This window comes from Oncorhynchus clarkii, chromosome 22 (assembly GCF_045791955.1).
Source record: "Oncorhynchus clarkii lewisi isolate Uvic-CL-2024 chromosome 22, UVic_Ocla_1.0, whole genome shotgun sequence".
NCBI lineage: Eukaryota > Metazoa > Chordata > Actinopteri > Salmoniformes > Salmonidae > Oncorhynchus > Oncorhynchus clarkii.
The window spans coordinates 15,051,756-15,065,868 of record NC_092168.1 but is presented as its reverse complement, the minus strand read 5'-3'; the positions used below and the strand labels follow the sequence as shown (position 1 = coordinate 15,065,868).

Sequence of the window (14,113 nt, the reverse complement as noted above, 5' to 3'; positions counted from 1 at the left end):
CATGTCGCTTCATTTGAAGTAAAAGCCTATCGCTGTAGGCCACAATAGCCTAACGTGTATACAGGACAACAGGCTACAAAACCACAGTAAGGAATCAATGGTGAGACATGGGCAAATGTTCAACTATCTACGCTTGCTTTCCCATGCCATATTTGACTAATGATGGCATTACTGGGGGATGAGCAGATTGTGGTAGAGAGTAGTTGACTTACGAGTTGATCAAATCGCCTCAATCTGTGGTCTTTACAGATAAGAAGGCATTACAAACAGATTACACCAAGATTTAACACGCCACACACAAAACGCATACACAGACACTCACACATGCACACACACAAGAGGGAAGCGTCCTAAGCTCTGAAAATAAGTCTCTTTACACTGCATTGATATTCTAGTGTGTAGTCCCTCCCACCAGAGCACAGGCACACACAGCTAGGATCAAGTGGTTTCTGTCTGTACTGTAGATTAGGCCTATCTATGTACGCTCCACAGACTCCTACTACTTGGCTTTAGCCTCAACCCATATCTGTCTGTAAGCATTAGCGCATTCATCCTACCTGTGGAGAGATCCTCAGTGGTCCCAAACTTTTTATAGTCCCGCACCCCTTCAAACACTCAACCTCCAGCTGCTGTAATCCTCTAGCGCCAAGGTCAGCACACTCGCAAATGTAGATTTTTTTTTACATCATTGTAAGCCTGCCACACACACACTATACGATACATTTATTAAACATAAGAATGAGTGTGAGTTTCTGTCACAACCCGGGGTGTGGGAAGTGACAAAGACCTTTAATGGCACAGGCCACAAATAATAATATAATAATAATCCATAATGTTGCTCTTTATTTAACCATTATTCATATAAAACCTTATTTGTTTATCGAAAATTGTTGATAACTCACCACAGGTTAATTAGAAGGGTGTGCTTGAAAGGATGCACAAAACTCTGCAATTGGGTTGTATTGGAGAGAGTCTCAGTCTTAAATCATTTTCCACACTCTGTGCCTTTATTTAGCTAGTGAGGGCCGAGAATCCACTCTCACATAGGTATGTGGTTGCAAAGGGCATCAGTGTCTTAGCAGCACGATTTGCCAAGGCAGGATACTCTGAGCGCAGCCTAATCCAGAAATCTGGCAGTGGCTTCTGATTAAATTCGATTTTCACAGAACCGCTTGTTGCAATTTCAATGAGGCTCTCTTGTTCAAATATAGGTAAGTGGACTGGAGGCAGGGCATGAAAGGGATAACGAATCCAGTTGTTTGTGTCATCCGTTTTGGGAAAGCACCTGCGTAATTGCGAACCCAACTCATTTAGGTGCTTCGCTATATCACATTTGACATTGTCCATAAGCTTGAGTTCATTATCACACTAAAAAATCATGCAATGATGGAAAGACCTGTGTGTTGTCCTTGTTAATGCAGACAGAGAAGAGCTCCAACTTCTTAATCATAGCCTCAATTTTGTCCCGCACATTGAATATAGTAATCCTAGATTCAGATCATTCAGGAAAGAAAAAACATCACCCAGATAGACCAGTCGTGTGTCACGCCCTGGCCATAGAGAGGCTTTTATTCTCTATTTTGGTTAGGCCAAGGTGTGACTAGGGTGGGCATTCTATGTTCTTTTTTCTATGTTTTTGTATTTCTTTGTTTTTGGCCGGGTATGGTTCTCAATCAGGGACCGGCTGTCTACCGGCTGTCTAACTACCCACATGGGTTTTGTGGGTAGTTGTTTTCTGTATTATTAGTTTCGTTTTATTATTCGTTTTCCTCTTTGTTGTTTTTTGTTCTAGTGTTCTGGTTTTAAATAAATATCATGAACACATCTCACGCTGCGCCTTGGTCCAGTCATTCACAGGAAGAGGATCGTTACAGAACTACCCACCACCAAAAGACCAAGCTACGTGGCCAGAAGAGGCAGCCCCCATAAAAAACATTTTGGGGGGGGCACACGGGATGGTTGGCGGAGCCGAGGGTGGAACCAGAGCCAGTCGGGGTGAAATTGGAGGTGAGCGAAGGAAGCAAAGCAGAGACAGTGAAGGAGTTGATGGGGAGATTGGAGGAGAGAGTAATGAGAGAGTTGCTGTGTTGGTGCATGAGGCACGACATCCGCCCGACGGAGCGTGTCCTCGATTTGATGTCACCTGAGTCAGCTCTCCATACTCGTCCTGAGGTGCATGTTAGCCGTCTGGTGAAGACTGTGCCAGCCCCACGCACCAGGCCTCCTGTGCGCCTCCCCAGCCCTGCACGTCTTGTGCCAGCTTGGCGCTACAGATCTCCAGTACGCGTTCTTAGCCCGGTGCGCTACATTCCAGCTCCCCGCATCTGCCGGGCTAGGGTGAGGATCCAGCCAGGACGGATGGTGCCAGCCCTGCTTTCCAGACCTCCAGTGCGTCTCCTCAGGCCAGGATATCCCGCTCCGGCTCTAGGCACGGTTTCCCCAGTTCGCCAGGAGATCCCAGTGCGGCCTGTTCCAGCTCCGCGCACGTGCCAGGCTAGAGTGGGCATTCAGCCTGGAAGAGTGATGTCAAGGCTACGCACCAGATCTCCAGTGCTCCCCCACAGCCCGGTCTATCCTGTGCCTCCTCCACGGACCAGGCCTCCAGTAGGTCTCCCCAGCCTGGTGAGTCCTGTGCCTGTGTCCTGTCCGGAGCTGCCAGAGTCGCCCTCCTGTCCGGAGCTGCCAGAGTCGCCCTCCTGTCCGGAGCTGCCAGAGTCGCCCTCCTGTCCGGAGCTGCCCGAGTCGCCCTCCTGTCCGGAGCTGCCAGAGTCGCCCTCCTGTCCGGAGCTGCCAGAGTCGCCCTCCTGTCCGGAGCTGCCAGAGTCGCCCTCCTGTCCGGAGCTGCCAGAGTCGCCCTCCTGTCCGGAGCTGCCAGAGTCGCCCTCCTGTCCGGAGCTGCCAGAGTCGCCCTCCTGTCCGGAGCTGCCAGAGTCGCCCTCCTGTCCGGAGCTGCCAGAGTCGCCCTCCTGTCCGGAGCTGCCAGAGTCGCCCTCCTGTCCGGAGCTGCCAGAGTCGCCCTCCTGTCCGGAGCTGCCAGAGTCGCCCTCCTGTCCGGAGCTGCCAGAGTCGCCCTCCTGTCCGGGGCCCGCTGCGAGGGTCCCCTCTCCAGAGGCACCACCTAAGTGGGCCAAGCCGGAGGTGGAGCGGAGTCTCCGTCCCGCCACGCCGCCGTAAAGAGGGCTGTAACGCATATAATTCACTGGCTTGTATACGAAGCAGTAATTGTTTCAAAGCATCTCCTGCCAAGTGATTGATGTATTGTGAAACAGTGTTGTTTGATGAAGGCATTGTCTGTATAGTTTTTTTGGCCTTTACCCCCAGCATTGTCCCAGCCATATCCGCAGTAGCAGGAAGAATTAAGTCCTCCACAATAATATGGGACTTGCCTGTCCTAGCCACTTGGTAGCTCACCATATAAGACGCTTCTAGCCCATTCTTCTTAATGGTATCTGTTGCTTTTATACATGTCTTACTACTCAAAAGTTGTCTTAATTCTCGCTCAAAAAACTCCTGTGGCTTATTTTCCAAATTGGCATCGTTTGTTTCTAAATGTCTGTAAAAGAGTGAAGGTTTCATAGACTTGTGAGATAATATTTTTGCACATATAACACACCGTGGCTGAGGAAAGGCACTACTTCCAATATAAGTGAACCACAAATCAATATAGTTCTCATCATATTTGCACCTCTTCGATGGTCCAATGTCCCTCCCTGTCTGTTGTTCGGTGTGTTCCCAGGTAAAGGCGGCAGTAGCTCTTTGGCTGCATCAGATTCACAACTGTCAGTGTCCATGCTAGCTGGGCTAACAACAAATGTAGAATTACTGATGCTAGCATTGGATGTGCTCGTGGAAGCAGAACAACTTGTGTTGTCGACAGGTGCAGGTGTCGTACTGCTGGTAGTAGCAGTACTACCAGTAGAGCTGGTATGTGTCTCTATGGACTTACATTTTTTTACCATTTATCAATTTCCGAGCAAACAGAATGAGCAGCAGCTATTTTTGGCTACCTGTATTTGACATTGTGTTGTTATTTCACTGAAAACTAGATGGTTTCATTTTATTTTTGGCAGTGAAACGAGGCTACTCAGGCGAGAAAAAACCTTGACCTTACCCAAATGTATAGCCCCGTTGGAAAATATAAATGGACTGTTTAAAAATGTGAATTACATTTTTATTTGGGGTACCCCCAACTGCATTGCGCGTATCCCTGGGGGTACTCATACGCCAGTTTGGGAATACCTGCTCGGAGGAATCAGCGTATGACTATAAGGCTATAAGTGGCTTATAGTGTAGCTGTGCCATGCAGCATGACTATTATGTAACAAACAATGCAGTATAGGCCTAATATTGAGTTGCATCCTCTGAATGGCACACATACTGTACAACAACCCATGTCTCAATTGTCTCAAGGCTTAAAAATGCTTCTTCAACCTATCTCCTTCCCTTCATTTACACTGATTGAAGTGGATTTAACAAGTGACATCAATAAGGGATCATAGCTAATGTTTTGTACACTCAGTGTATATCACTTAAATAATTTTAAAAAATGCATGAAACCATTTGCATGTTTAATTATATGTGAAGAGCTTCCATATCAAGGACAGTGTAGTAGAGCTCTGCTTCTCTGTCAGAATATGAATTTTCTGCTAAGCTTTTATAGGCTAACACTGTCTCCCTACTACTAGACCCTCAGATACAAAATACAATTCACGAAATTAAGGGTCATTTAGAGCAGTACTTTGTCTCCGAATCAATTGTCTTGAATTATTGACACAATAAGAAACTAGAACATTAATCATCAAACAACCATAATCTAAATTAAAAACAAAAAAAACAATGTTTTAAGTGAAAACTAGGCATTGGTCTGAAGCCTAAAAAGAAAGAGAATTCACATGAACACCACAATGCCTACCCCACCCATGCTCTACCAAGGTTTTCCAGCACACAGCTTTTACCTACTACAGTAGCTGCAGTGACTTCGGAAAGTATTCAGACCCCTTGACTTTTTCCACACTTGGTTACATTACAGCCTTATTCTAAAATGGATTAAATACAAAAATATCCTCAGCAATCTACATACAATAGCCCAGAGTGACAAAGCAAAAACAGTTTTGAAGAAAGTTGTGTACATTTATTCAAAGTAAATAACAGAAATAGCTTATATACATAACTATTCAGACCCTTCGCTATGAGACTCGAAATTGAGCTCAGGTGCATCCTGTTTCCATTGATCATACTTGAGATGTTTCTACAACTTGATTAGAGTCAACCTGTGGTCAATTCAATTGACTGGACATGATTTGGAAAGGCACACACCTGTCTATATAAGGTTCCACAGTTGACAGTGCATGTCAGAGCAAAAACAATGCCATGAGGTCGAATGAATTGTCTGTAGAGCTCCGAGACAGGATTGTGTCGAGGCACAGATCTGGGGAAGGGTCCCTAAAGAACACAGAGGACCCCATCATTCTTAAATGGAAGAAGTTTGGAACCACCAAGATTCTTCCTAGAGCTGGCCGCCCGGCCAAAATGAGCAATCGGGGGAGAAGGGCCTTGGTCAGGGAGGTGACCAAGAACCCGATGGTCACTCTGAAGGGCTCTATAGTTCCTCTGTGGAGATGGGAGAACCTTCCAGAAAGACAACCATCTCTGCAGCACTCCACCAATCAGGCCTTTATGGTAGAGTGGCCAGATGGAAGCCACTCCTCAGTAAAAGGCACATGACAGTCCACTTGGAGTTTGCCAAAAGGCACCTAAAGACTCTCAGACCATGAGAAACAAGATTATGTGGTCTGATAAAACCAAGATTCAACTCTTTGGCCTAAATGACAAGCATCACATCTGGAGGAAATTTGGCACCATTCCTATGGTAAAGCATGGTGGTGGAAGCATCATGCTGTGGGGGTGTTTTTAAACGAAAGGGACGGGGAGACTAGTCCAGATCGAGACAAAGATGAACGGAGCAAAGTGCAGAGAGATAATTTATGAAAACCTGCTCCAGAGCGCTCAGGACCTCAGACTGGGGTGAAGGTTCACCTTCCAACAGGACAACGACCCTAAGCACCCAGCCAAGACAACACAGGTGTGGCTTCAGGACATGTCTCTGAATGTCCTTGAGTGGTCCAGCCAGAGCCCAGACTTGAACCCGAAAGAACATCTCTGGAGAGACCTGAAAATAGCTGTGCAGCAATGCTCCCCATCCAACCTGGCAGAGCTTGAGAGGATCTGCAGAGAAGAACAACAAAGTACTGAGTAAAGGGTCTGAATACTTATGTAAATTTGATATTTAAAAAAAAAAAAATTTAATAAGTTAGCAAAAATGTCTAAAACCCTGTATTGTGTGTAGATTGATGAGGGGGAAAATGTAATACATTTTCCAATAAGGCTGTAACCTAATAAATGTGGAAAAAGTAAAGGGGTATGAATACTTCCTGAAGGTACTGTATGTTGGTCTATTGTACTTCAAACAATGTGTATGCAGGTTGCTTAATATTCGAACCGCAGACAGACCCAAGAGAAGAAGAGGCGGGGGGGACAAACCTGGTAGCTAGCTAGGGACAATGGTAGACAGTGTCCTTGGCCCCCGCCTGTAGAGCACTTTTCCCGTAGTTCTGTTAAAACCTCTTACTTCTACCCCCTCCTTTTTTGAAAATTCTGTTAAAAATCGCGCAACTTTTCAGCGTCCTGCTACTCATGCCAGGAATATAGTATATGCATATGATTAGTATGTGTGGATAGAAAACACTCTGAAGTTTATAAAACTGGTTAAATCACGGCTGTGACTATAACAGATCGTGTGTTTCATTGAAAAACGCAAGAAAAACTGCTCTCTGAAAGCTAAAAATAATTTCCATAAGTCACTTCCACCAGTTATTAAAAGAGAACAGAATTTAATGGCAATCTGCCTGCAATTCATACAAATTCCGCACGATGGCGCCATTGTCCTAATTTTCAATTGAATTTATTGTTGGAAAATCCTTCTGTCTGACCTCCATTTTCCCAGTCTTCACCCGGACGCAGTTGAGGGAGATATCAGATGGCATTGTTTTTGCAAGTGAAGACCTATTGAAAAGACATCGCCCTGTAATCATTTTGATAGATTATAAACGTTTACTAATACCTAAAGTTGGATTACAAAAGGATTTCGAAGTGTTTTGTGAAAGTTTATCGTCGACTTTTTTAATTTAAAAAAATTACGCAGCGTTTAAAAACGATGATTTTTTCTGAATGACACAGATCCCATACAAAGCTATTTTGGGTATATATGGACCGATTTAAACGAAAAAAAGACCCAATAGTGATGTTTATGGGGCATATAGGAGTGCCAAGAAAGAAGCTCGTCAAAGGTAATGAATGTTTTATATTTTATTTCTGCGTTTTGGGTAGCGCCGGCTACCGCAAAATCTGTTGTTTACGTGTCGTGCTGGCATTTTGGGGGGTGCATGCTATCAGATAATAGCTTCTGATGCTTTCGCCGAAAAGCATTTTAAAAATCTGACTTGCTGGCTAGGTTCACAACGAGTGTAGCTTTAATTCAATACCCTGCTTGTGAATTTTGATCAAAGATTGAGTTGTAACGAGTACATTTAGCATTTAGCGTAGCGCATTTGCATTTCCAGGGGCATACTTGGGACGTCTGCGTGTCAAGTATTCTCAAGAAGTTAACGACGGCAAGGGCAGGTGTTCGGCAGGCATCAGTGAAAGACACTGGGTGCTAGCTAGTTAGCTAGCTAACTAGTACTCCAGTACACAGAAGGTGGGATAAGTAGCTAGCTAGCTAGCTAACGATAGCAAGAAATCAATAGACAGTGTTCTTTGCCCCCGCCTGTCGGCCACTGCTTTCCCGGAGTTATGCTGACGATGGTGGGGGGGCATCAGAAACACCCCAAATTGCGGGCCGCAGTCCCACACTATTGGCAAGAAACGCGCAGTAGTACGCACACCACAGTCCTTGTCCATTGCCACTCAACTATGCTCTTTTAAGAGCCACCTAATAATTGAAAATAAGCACACAACGTGCGGGCTAGTGTGTGTGTATCGGGAGAGGGGGGTGCCAAAACTATACATGAAAGAAAATGGTCAAAATGTCTCCTTGCAGAGGCGAACCCAAGACCTTAAGACGTTAACGCTTACGCTACAAACCCTGCCATGAACGCATTATCTTGACACTATTTAAATGGACAGTCTGGTGATGACAGGAAGCGTTTGATGTTGTTCATTCACTCAGTACTAATTAAATGTTTTCTTGCTTGGTTAAAACTTCTTATGTATCAGGACGCTAGCGTCCCACCTCTACAACTTCTGGTGAAATTACAGAGCGCCAAATTCAAATTAAATTACTATAAATATTTAACTTACATGAAATCACAAGTGCAATACATCAAAATAAAGCTTAACTTGTTGTTAATCCAGTCGCTGTGTCAGATTTCACAAATGCTTTACGGCGAAAGCAAACCATGCGATTATCTGAGGACAGCGCTCAGCAGACAAAACATTACATACAGTTACCAGCCAAGTAGACTAGTCACGAAAGTCAGAAATAGCAATAAAATGAATCACTTACCTTTGATGATCTTCGTATGGTTGCCCTCAGAAGACTCCCAGTTACACAATAAATGTTTGTTTTGTTCGATAAAGTCCCTCTTTATATCCAAAAACCTCCATTTTGTTGGCGCGTTTTGTTCAGTAATCCAATGGCTCAAATGCGGTCACAAGAGGCAGACGAAAATTCCAAATAGTATCCGTAAAGTTCATAGAAACATGTCAAACGATGTTTATAATCAATTCTCAGGTTGTTTTTAGCCTAAGTAATCGATAATATTTCAACCGGACAATAGCGTCGTCATTATAAAAGAAAAACAACGAAAGGCGCGCTCTCGGGATTGCGCACCAAACAGGTTGGGGACTTTCCACTGGCCTCTCAAAGAAACTGCTCATTCGCCCTCATTTTTCAGAAGAAAGGCCTGAAACAATGTCTAAAGACTGTTCACAGCTAGTGGAAGCCATAGGGAACGCAATCTGGGTCATAACCATTTATATGGTGGATAGACTTTCAATAGAAAAACACCCATTTCAAAATAATAGCACTTCCTGGATGGATTTTCCTCAGGTTTTCGCCTGCCATTTCAGATCTGTTATACTCACCGACATTAACAGTTTTAACAGTTTTGGAAACTTTAGAGTGTTTTCTATCCAAATCTACCAATTACATGCATATCCTAGCTTCTGGGCCTGAGTAGCAGGCAGTTTACTTTGGGAATGCTTTTCATCCAAAATTCCGAATGCTGCCCCCTATCCTAAAAAAGTTGATGTGTTGAAAACAGTCACATAGCTAACAAAGTAAGCAAAATGGCTTTTTCTTTTGATTGTGCAAAGGTAACGCAAGCAAACAATTATGTTTGTGTTGTTTAACCTGGGTGCACCCGCACCCCCTTGGCTATTTTTACTTGGATGGCGACTTCAGGTTTTCAGGAATACATTGAAAATCAACTTGACACTGTGTCAATCAGTCAGCGCAAATCTGGATTATAATAACAATAAGACAATTGCACTGACAGAGGAGTGAGAGTACTGAATAAATGCATAAAGTAAGGGCTGTAATGTTAGCTCGCTACATTGCTAGGCAAGCCAGATTGACTAGTGTATGGAGTAACGTTAGCGTTAGATGAGCAATGCCCATTGCTTCTATTATACATTAGCAGCATGGCAATTTCCCAAAGTATGGTGTTGAATAACTTTACTTACTAGCTGTGCTTTGTGGAAGAAAGTTTATTTAACTGACTTGCCTAGTTAAATAAAGGTTAACTAAATACTTTTTATTTTATTTTTAAGATTAAGTTGTGCTGGTGCATTGCGATCTGTCCATACGGCTAATGTTACAGCCTTGTTGGCTTGTAGCTAGCTAGCTAACGTTACTGGCTAGCAGCCAAGGATGTTTGCTATCTTATTTGTTTGTGCTCTGATTATACACAACTGTCAAGGCCAACAGTTTACACAGGTGACTTCAGCCATGTGAAAACCTTCCAAAGCAAAATATAGCTAGCTTCCTTTGCTTGTAGCTTGCCTCATCCGACTGGTGTTAAGTAGCTACTAGCACTGTTGCTGTGCAACCCAATTGTTTTGGTCCGGTTTTAGAACTCTGAGATTTGGCTGAAAAGACGTTAGCATTGTCAGAAATGCTACAAAAGGGTAGCACATCTCTGGTTCTTAATGGACAGAAATGAGCACATGGGAGTGACAAATTAAAAATGTAAACAAACCTGTTGCCCCTACAAACTTATTGATTCCGAAAGGTGGCAAGTCTAATGGTCACTTTATATACGCTATAGTCTTGTTCTTAACCGAATATATCGAGCTAGGTCGGGCAAGAAATTGCTTCTTTTTTTTTTTACTAATGCTAATGACCCTGTTAAAAATTTGGTATGTGGTTCTCAGTAACGCCCGGGCAGCTCATGTCGAGAGGAGGGGAGTGTGTTATGTACCTCCAATCAAATTGATTTGCAAATGATCATCATCATTGGTGTCATATTGGCTTAGATACAGTATGATAGTAGGGAGATTTTGAATTTTACATTGAGCTTCAACCAATGCATATACTATTGTGGGGGCATTAGCATTCCTGGAATGGATCACTGTTAAATCAATACCCTATAACAACATGTAGCAAATGGCTTTCAACAACAGGTCAATGGACATTAGCATAATACAAAGGGCTAAGCGCCTAAATGAACGGTGGGGCTCCGTAGAAGCTGGTTAAGGAGCATTTAGCAACATATTAATGCTGCCTGCCATCCTTTGTATTTTTGGTCATTACAGACCAAATGAAAGCCAAACCGACAGAGTCATTTGTTACCAGATGTCAGTTTGCTCCCAGAGGTCCAATTCTAAATTCAATTCTACCCAGAGCTAATCACTTCAAGACCCCCTCAGATGCAAACAGCTTTTGCCCCCAATTAAGAAGCCTTTTGAAAATGTCTCAATGACTTCCGATTTTAAAAGCATTTCCCTTACTGTAATCCAAAACTCTATGCTCTTTGAGAGTTACCAAGATATGAGCAAAAATTGTATCATAAACTATGAGACTTACATTGTATGTCAGCATGTATTCAATCTTAGAACTAACCTAATCATCACATTTGTCTGCAAAAGCATATAACAGCATGCTTTTTTGATCAATTATTCAATGTAAATAGAAAAAAAGCCTCCAGGATCAGTTACTGTAAACATGCCCATCTTTCTTTGTTGAAAATGAAAGGGCTTGGGCTTGAGAGGAGCACTTAAACTGAGCAACAAATAAGCATTCAGTGCACATGAGATGCCTTCAACACTTAAATGACCCTACTGGACCAATAAGTCTCTCCCCAGAGGTACTGGCTGATGGAGAAAGTGCGGGGTGTTGGAGGGTGGGTGAGGGTGTTATTTTAGATGGGGATTAGTGCCCACATTTAAAAAATACTATAGTGTATACTATGGTAGGTATTTCTCAAAAAACATTACAGTGAATACTGAATAATTTACTATAATATACTTTAGTATACTGTAGTATTTACAGTTTACTCTAGTATAAATACTGTAGTAAAAAAAATAGTATATACTATCTTAATTACTGCAGTGTTTTTGCGGACTGTATTATACTGTAGTATTTACTATAGTGTTCTTGCCAACTGTAGTGCGGTATACTTATAAGGCACGAGGGCATGTGGTATATGGTCAATATACCATGGCTAAGGGCTGTTCTTATGCGCGACAGATGCAGCCCTTAGCCATGGTATATTGACCATATACCCCAAACCAGAGAAGTACCTTATTGCTATTATAAACTGGTTACCAACTTTATTAGAGCAGTAAAAATAAATAAGTTTGTATTACTTACCCTTGATATACCACGGCTTTCAGCCAACCAGCATTCTGGGCTCGAACCACCCAATTTACAATGTAGTATTTACTGTAGTGTTTTTGAGGACATTACTGTAGTATTTATTCAAGTGTTTTTTGTTTTATTGTCTTTGACATAGAAGTGGGGGGCTTTCTCTGTGAGGAAACCTACTGGAGAAATACTAAAAGAGCAAATGTTCCATAACCTGTAGCTACTGTAGGTAGGACTGGGTTCTGACGGAGAGTTCAGAGCTTCTGCTATTTTCTATAACCATAGGGAACACAATATATGGTCTATACTCCACACATAGGTTTCTCACTTACGGGTGGCACAAATTGGGATATGGAGGAGGGGAATGGAAGAACTGTAGTATTCTATAGTAAACTGTAGTATTTTGTTATGTGGGAGGCGTGTCAGAAAACACTACATTTACACAAAGCGACACTCTCCCAATGTGACCTACTGCACTTGCTTCTATAGAAAGCTTTTAGCAATGCTGATGAGGAACAATCAAATACATGATCAATGATTTATTTTGCCAAGTTAGCCTTAAAATATGCTCTCCTGACAAAAGGAATATAGATACAACATCAAATATAATGTACGGTATATTTGATTGTTCTTCATCTGTGAAAACAGTGGGTAGAAAGTGTATTCATCAGCTCACTAAAGCATGCTTCCCATCCGAAACAGTTCGTTACAGTTTCAGCATATACTGTATAATGACAACATTTTGATCGTTTTAGTCTTCGGCAAGGTTTTTTTCCAGCTGTACGTGCACACACATTGTTTTCGAGGCAGGCCGAATTTCGGTAGCCGAAGTCTACACCCCTACATCGGTCATTGGTCAACAGTAGTGATTCTTCAATAAAGTGTTTGTTGTCATTCAGCGACTCATTTTCATGCACATTTATTCACTTGAGAAATACTGCATCCAAATACTTAGGTGTACACTTTTGCGGCTAAAAAGTAATGATAACTTTCTTGAGTTATCTTAGATTGGTTCTGACTATTGTGAGGAAGTGGCTATCGTGGATAAGCAAAACTATTGTTGCTGTTTTTGTTCTCATTTTTCAAGCGAATGTCTTTTAAGGGAGTCTGCGAGCACGCTCTATCTGTTGCCATAGCCGAGTTTGGCTAGGCGCCAGCCGAACCGACGCGTATGGAAGGAAGCCTTTAGACACTATCTCCAGCTCATCTTACAGTAAGTAACACAGTAGGAGTTGTGGACCAACTGAAAAATAGACTGTTCCCGACAATGCAATTGACTCTCGCTCATTTCCCTATTTTCTTGTCACTCTAACCCCTTCATTTTATTAGATAGCCCAAATTCCATCAACAGAGATCCAGCTCTGTAATTACAAAGAGCTCTTCACAACTGCAATATCCATTAGAATGATCTCTCAAATTAGCCTCCATTACTTCAACTCACAGAGGATTACATGGACAGTATCAATTCATTTTTCACATACCAACTACTGCAGAATGATCAGGGTTGGAAAGACACTATGATCAGCTCTGTCTGTTGCGGGTAAGGGTTTCAACAAATGGTTGGTCCATTTAAACGAGACCATTCCAGTTCAAAACAACTGAACTACTGGTAAAGTTGTGCACCTTTCAACATTACATCATGCCGGTCAAAACCGCAAGCCTTGTTCACACCAGATAGATAAACCACATTATCCATATGAAAGTGTGTGCCACTACACAACAAGCCAACCATCAAAGATTTGATGCAACAGGACATGACAGGCCAACAGAGCTTCATTGACAGCCTGGCTGACACACCTACCACGGCATCAAAGGAAGTGTCCTAATCACTGTGTCAGATTACCTAGCCAGCCCTACTGTATCACTTCACTGAAAGAGGCTTTCTGCTGTACATTAGGAGCACTACTGTATTTAGGCTAGATCAGATTGAGGAGATAGGGGTCAAAGGTTTGCATGAATCACATGCAAAAACTTATCCATCCCACCTCCCACAGTGTCAGACACGAGGTGCAAGGTTCAGCAGATGATCGTTCAGAAGATGATAAGAATTTCAAGATGCTAAATGGTTTTCACGTTAAATATGACTTTCGTCAGATGCAAATAGGACTGTCATGTTGGAGTAATGTCGTTTACGAAAGCTCAATCAGGAAGGCTGCTCTGAACGCTCGTTTAACTTCATCAAGTAAGCACAACCTCAATCACTTATTTTCCTATTATATGGGCATAGTGGGAATGAATACATCAGCA

General features: G+C 42.8%; 1 protein-coding gene and 1 non-coding gene across 3 annotated transcripts in view; both read right to left on the bottom strand.

The window, feature by feature from the left end:
* LOC139380450 (rap guanine nucleotide exchange factor 4-like) overlaps nucleotides 1-14,113 on the bottom strand; it is a 47,099-nt gene that overhangs the window by 20,522 nt on the left and 12,464 nt on the right. The window lies entirely within an intron of this gene.
* On the bottom strand, nucleotides 12,020-12,074 carry LOC139381031 (U7 small nuclear RNA). The gene has a single exon (XR_011628500.1). It is a non-coding gene; the product is annotated as a U7 small nuclear RNA (small nuclear RNA).